A 6,487-nucleotide genomic window follows, 5' to 3' on the forward strand; every position below is an offset into this window, starting at 1 on the left:
TAAGGCGCACTGTCGGCCTTTGAGGAAATTGAAGGTTTTTAGGTGTGCCTTATAGTGCGGAAAATACGGTACTATAATGCAACATTTCTGTTTTTCTTTTTTTCTTTAAAGACGCATTTCTTACAACTGATGGGATAAAGCACGTTTTATTTCAAGATATCAAGCAGTTTAAATTAAATCTACCAACTCTGCTGAGTTGAGTGATCAAAATATCCAGTCAGATTTGTACCAGCAGCTGGTTGACTTTGCTTTTAAGGTGGAACTTGTTGAGGAAAATTTAGGCAAATATTACTAGGTGTGTATATTAGCCTGTAAGAGTAATATATATAATTTTGAACCCATCAAACGTGTGTTAATAAAAAATTTTTAGTCATTAAAATTATTTGTCGTATAATTCTTCCACACTGAAAAAAAAAGTTTTAAATAAATATCTAAGCAGTCCAACCTAATGGCATTCATGTACATGAGTCTATGTAAATCTTTTACCGGAACTGTGTAGGCTTGTCAGGAGGCTGCTCTCAAATCAGATTTGGTAGGTTACAGCAGATTGGAAGCTAATCTGGATCAGGATTTGGCAATGTTTTGTCCACTGTGCAAATAAATCTTGAAAGCTTCCACAGATGGCACAGGAGTCAAGACAGCAAAAAGGCCAAGTCAATGAGTCACAAAGAGGTGCTGTCTGTCAAATCCAGGGATTCACCAGTCAAAAATCCTCTTCCCACTCATTACCAACCCACTGGAAGCTAATGCTTCCATTCCTTGTGACATGTTCCCATATCTGTCTTGCCCCACAAAGTTCATGTGATCTCAGCCTGTTATGCATCTTTTTATTTATCTTCAGTCCACTTTGTTTGAGCCTTCTTTACTGTAGTAGTTTATTTCCTTTTGAAATCCTACCACTTTCCCACTTATCTCCATTCAGTAATGGCAGCACGTTCTCATGTATCATGACTCCATCCACATCATCAGCTTCCCTCACAGAATTTATTGACTTTATGTCAAACCTCTGGCTTCCTTCTCCATCCTACTCTTTGTCGTCATTCCTTTAATCCCCTTTCCCCCCCCTCCCCGAAGGTTCTGTTATTTCTAAGCTTTTCTTCCAGTCTATTACAGGGAATTTCCTTCTTATCACTCACAGGGCCATTCCTTGCATTCTTGGCATGTGCTATCCCACTGCTGGGGGTCCAGCCAAATGCAAGGGTGTCTGTAATACAAGGCAGGCACACAGGCAAGCAGGCTTTCATATGTCTTTTAATAAGGAGCAACTGTGTGATTGATGAACCGAGAGGACAAGGTGGTAAGCTGCAAAAACAAAAAGGGAGGCATGAAGAACATGAGAAATTTGTTGGCAGCATCGAATTGGCCATGCAAACTTTGCAACAAAAATTAAAAAGAAAAAAATCTTGGATAGCTCACATGTCTGAGCCTTTGAGTCATAGAATGTTATTGATAGAGGCAGACATACAAGGTATTTAAAGGCCTCTGGACAGATGCATTTATGGCTAATTAAGAACAGCCAAGAGTCAAAGTGCTTCCAAACACTGGCAAGAATAGAGAGATTAGAATTATTTTCATGTCATTCCCTTTAGTCACTGACTTCCGGTGGAAAAGGGGATCCAGAACGTCATACTTCAAGTGGGTGTTTGTGTTTCCCCTCAATTAACAGAGGTCAAGAAAATATAACTCCGAGACACTGTGGGTTGTGGCAGGGCATGCAGATTAAAAGATGGTCCTAAGACCTTTGAGCTGGAGAGGATGATGGTGGTTAGGAGGAATGCACAAAAACACATTACTTCCATATCTTTCTCTACTTCAGAGATAAGATTGTGCGCCCAAGAAGTAAGAGAGACAGATAGTTCTCAATTTTTATAAACAGTTACAGTAACTGTTTTCATTCCACAAGATGATACAGAAAAAGGAAACAAACAGTAGCATGATATAACGGAAGAAAACTAATGTACCTCAAAAAGGGATACTGAAACAACCCCATTTGGGTAGTTTTGCTAACCTAAAACATAGAAACCTGCCTTGCATTAATGGTTTGGTTTGATACTGGTGGCTTAATGAGAGAGCCAGCGGGATTTTCTTGGCACATTTTGGACCCCTTAGTAACAGCAGGTATAGGTTTAAACACAAAGCCTACCTGGGTATTGTTGTTGACCAGGTCCAATACTGAACAATGAGATTAGTGTATTCCAATGTGTATAGTGTATTCCACTGGCACCAGATTGCAATCAAAAACAATACCTTTATGGAGGAAGGGCAGATTGGCATCGCAGATGTGAAGGCGACAAATTTGCAGCATCTGTGAGAGATACCATCGTTTCCATACTGACCAAAATCTTAGAGGAGTGTTTCCCACATCTTGATGAATCTAAGAAAGTCCAATGTATTTCAAATTTGGGGTGTCCAGGTTGTGACCTGAGGGTCTTTTGTGGCCAGTGGAATGATTTGGTGCAGAATGATTGAAATGATAAATAACCTGTACTTGTACTGCACTTGATCAAGTCCAGAGGACTCACAGTGCTTCATTCAGTCATTCACCCATTCATACCCACACTCACCTGCTGATGGTGGCAAGCTACATAGCTTTCCTGGGGCAATTTGACAGAGACGAGGCTGCCATGCAGCGGTGCCACTAGGCCTTCTGACCACCACAAGCTGGCAAGGCAGGTGAAGTGTCAAACTCCTACCAGCATCTCTCCTTTCTAACCAGGAAGCTTTTTACAACGTCTAATCACAAGTCAACAAGTTACAAGTTGTAAAGGCCAATTAAAATCTTGAAGAGGAAAAGTGTTGGTACATCCCACAGATTTTTGTCAGTAATTATTCACACTTGTTTGCTTTTTCTTTGGCTCACAAGCATTCAGCGACTTACACTCAAAAGCAGACTTAGTCACACCCATAACTTAGTTAAATACAGCAGGCGTTTTTGAAGAAAGAGTGACCCATAACCTGTTCTTGTGGATCACGCAAGTTGTTTTTTCCCCCCCTGGAGACAATTAGAAATCAAATCAATCCCAAAATTTAGGAAACATTTAACATATTTTTAGATCAATACAACTTAAAGAACCAATTTCTTCAATAACTGGACTATTTTGTTTATCTGCATGTTTATGTAATGAGTAAAGTATGATTTGAACCCAGGACACAAACCATAATCCAGTACACCATTTTTAATGATACAAATGGACATGTGCAAGCTACAACATAATTTCTAGGGAGCAGCTTTCTGGTTAGAGACAGGGTGGTGAGTAACTGGTATCACAAATAAGAAGGATTGTGAAAACAACAAGCATGTCGTAGTTTACCTGGCAGAGATACCTTTCCTGGGATTCCTTTACTACAATCTGTCTCAAACTGCATTCCTCAAGGGCAGGAGTGGGCAACTCCAGGCCTCAAAGGCCGATGTCCTGAAACTTTGAGATGCGTCTCTTCTTCAACACACCTGAGTCAAATAATGGGGTCATTAGCAAGACTCTGGGAACTTGACTGCATTTAGGAGGTGATTCAGCTGTTTGATTGAAGTGCGTTGGACCAGGGAGACGTCTAAGAGTTGGAGGACACTGACTCTCGAGGACCAGGATTGCCCACCCCTGCTCAAGGCTCACGGTCCTGCAACCTTTAGATCTGTTCCTTGTCATACACATTTGAGCTCAACTGTGACACTGCCTGATTAGCTTGCAGTCAAACTTTACTATCTCTGTTAAAGAAAAATAAAAACAAGACAACTTTCTGTGGTCCTCCAGCACTCAACAGTTTTGGCTCGTGTTGAAAAATTTGGTCACCTTTATCTTAAGTGAACAAACTCATTCTTTAGTGTGCATTTGAAGTCATTACCACAAATTACTGACATCAACAGTTTTGCATGTTAGAGGTGAAACAATGGATCCAGCTCACAAAGCGAGACGATAAACTATACTACGTTCATACTGGACGAAATGATATTTTAACAATATTTTGGAGAAAACTCGGAATTCTTCCCCTTCAAAATAAATATTTCACAAATGTCCTAGGACAATTTAGAGTAAAATTGTTACAAAAACCTTACTAAACTAAATGACTAAACAGATGACAGGCACCAGCCCCCCTGCAACTCTGAAAGGATAAACAGGGGTAGATAAAGCTTGGACAAACAAACAGGTGGATGGATAATCAGAACAGAATATCCTTATCTCTCTTTGTCAAGAATTTTACAAATTTGAGACGCTGTCCTGGAAGCAGCAGTGAAAGGCTGGGTGTATAGTTCAGAACGGCGGTCGGTGAACAAGCCTCTCCCTAAACCCAAAAGACTTGGTACCACATGTTAGGTACCCTAATCCAGTCCCAGCAGAACAAACACGACTCATCCGTTTCTGTTTACGCCACATGAAGCCACTTCAACATTCAGATGACATCTGAGTGAACCTGAGGTCCATCTTATCTATTTCTGTTCTCAAAGCCGAGCTGGATAAATGAGGGGAGAGGTCTCCCCGAATCCCAAGCATGCTCAAAAACTACAGAGCTCATCTCCTGATACCAAAACATAAAAAAAGTGACGACGTACGGATATGAAATTTCCTCTCCGGTGTTTGCTCTCAGTTATGATGAAATTTACACACTGTACGGCTGACGTACAGGAAGCGGCCGGTGGAATGAGTGAGGCCATGTGCTCTGCGGTAGGTCATTGTTATCTGCTATCACCGTTGTGGAGAGGTTGATTTATGATTGTCACTGTGTAATGAGCGTTAATTTAATGAATGGTCCGCCATGAGGGGGGCCAAAGTGCGTCAGCATTCAGAAAAACAGCCGGGCCATGTCACGTTTAAAGGGGCGGAGGGTTATAAATGGCTCTAGATGCTTAGGTGAGCTATCTGACAGACGTAAGCATATGTGTACAAGTTTGTTTGTGCGCCTCTGTGTGAATGTGGCTGTCAATCTGCCAGCTAAAGGGCATCCTCACGACCCCGCCGAAGTGGCTGAGATCGTGTCGTGTTGACAAAGTCACTCCATAGGGCAAGCCGTGACATCAGACAAGTCATGTGCCTTTATGTCTTCCCGCTCTTGTTGCTTTTTCCCCCTTTCGCCTCTCCGGGACCCTCTGCCCCACTTTTCGCTCTCCCCACCGGCCTCACTGATTACCCATGTGTTTGTCAGCAGCTCTCTGCTTCCGTAGGACAACACGACAACGGGTTCAGTGTCTGGCTGACGTAGACGCACGGCGCGCCGGCCACTGGCGGTCAGCCCTGATAGAGAGCACATCACTCGCAGACACACGCAGATGGAGTAACTCACCGCAAATGGTGCAAGACAGACAAAGAGTCAGAGGCTCGAGTCTCTCGGGGAACTACTGAGTCTGCTGAGGAATGCACCGAATATAGGAGCTGGACTTTCACTCTACACTGTAAGAAAGTTAAAAAAGCAAAATGTTAATTGGTCTGCTTTTGCACTGTATAAAAAACATTCATACCCTTGAACACATCTTTTTGTTGCCTTAAACTTTTCTTTTTGATTTGTTTATCTTGGATTGTATTTGGAAGACCAAATTAAGTGGAAGAAAATAGTTTCTTTTTTTATACATTTTTTAATTATTAATAAAATTGAAAAGTGAGGCATTTGTTTGTATTGACACCCTTCTACACAGTGTAATTCCGTTAAGCTCAATCTTAAAGGGAGCATCAATGAGAGAAGCAATCAGTCTTTCCACAGGACAACCATTAGTCATGCCTCGTGTTAAATCAGCAAAAAGTTACTGTTAAGAAAAAAAGCTGAATGAAGAAGGTGATCTGGTACTGTTTATGAAATACTATGGGTGGTGGAAATCCCAGATTACCCTGAAAATACCACACCCATGGTGACACATGATGGTGGCAGAGTCATGATTTTCTTGAACATAAAGAGGAAAACTGTTTAGAGTTGACCTGAAGGTGTTTTGTAGTTCTGCAGAAACAAAATACTTGAGGCTAGGACAAAAGTTTGCCTTAAAGCTGGACGACGACATACAGGCAGAGCTTTAGATCAAAGCACATTTACACACGTCACACAACTCCCTCCCAACACATATATTTGCACCTAGCCAATGCATATTGCACTTTCTTTCTACTTCTGTATTTTGTCTTGTATTTATGAATACTCTATGGGCCATTTTAATTGCCCCCTCCCCCAGAAAAATAACGTGTTTTTAAATGAATTAATTGAATTTTTATGTTAGAATGACCCAGTCAGCGTCCAGTCTCAGATCTGATTTTAATCTGTTCCAAGTCTTCAAGATTGACTTTTGCACAAGCTCGCTGTCCAATCTGATTTAGCTTGAACTGTTTTCTAAATATAATCGGGTGAAAATTTTAATATTGAGGTGTCCAAAGCTGACACGGGGACAAAGCAAAAAACCTGCTCCAGATATTGAAGCGGACGGTGGTCGTCAAAGTACCGAGCATTCATAGGGATACTTTTGTAAGGTACTGCATCAGTGAAAGGGGAAAATGAATGGATAAACATTGTGACATGA

The sequence above is a fragment of the Poecilia reticulata genome, chromosome 16 (assembly GCF_904066995.2).
Source record: "Poecilia reticulata chromosome 16, P_reticulata-male-v2, whole genome shotgun sequence".
Classification (NCBI taxonomy): domain Eukaryota; kingdom Metazoa; phylum Chordata; class Actinopteri; order Cyprinodontiformes; family Poeciliidae; genus Poecilia; species Poecilia reticulata.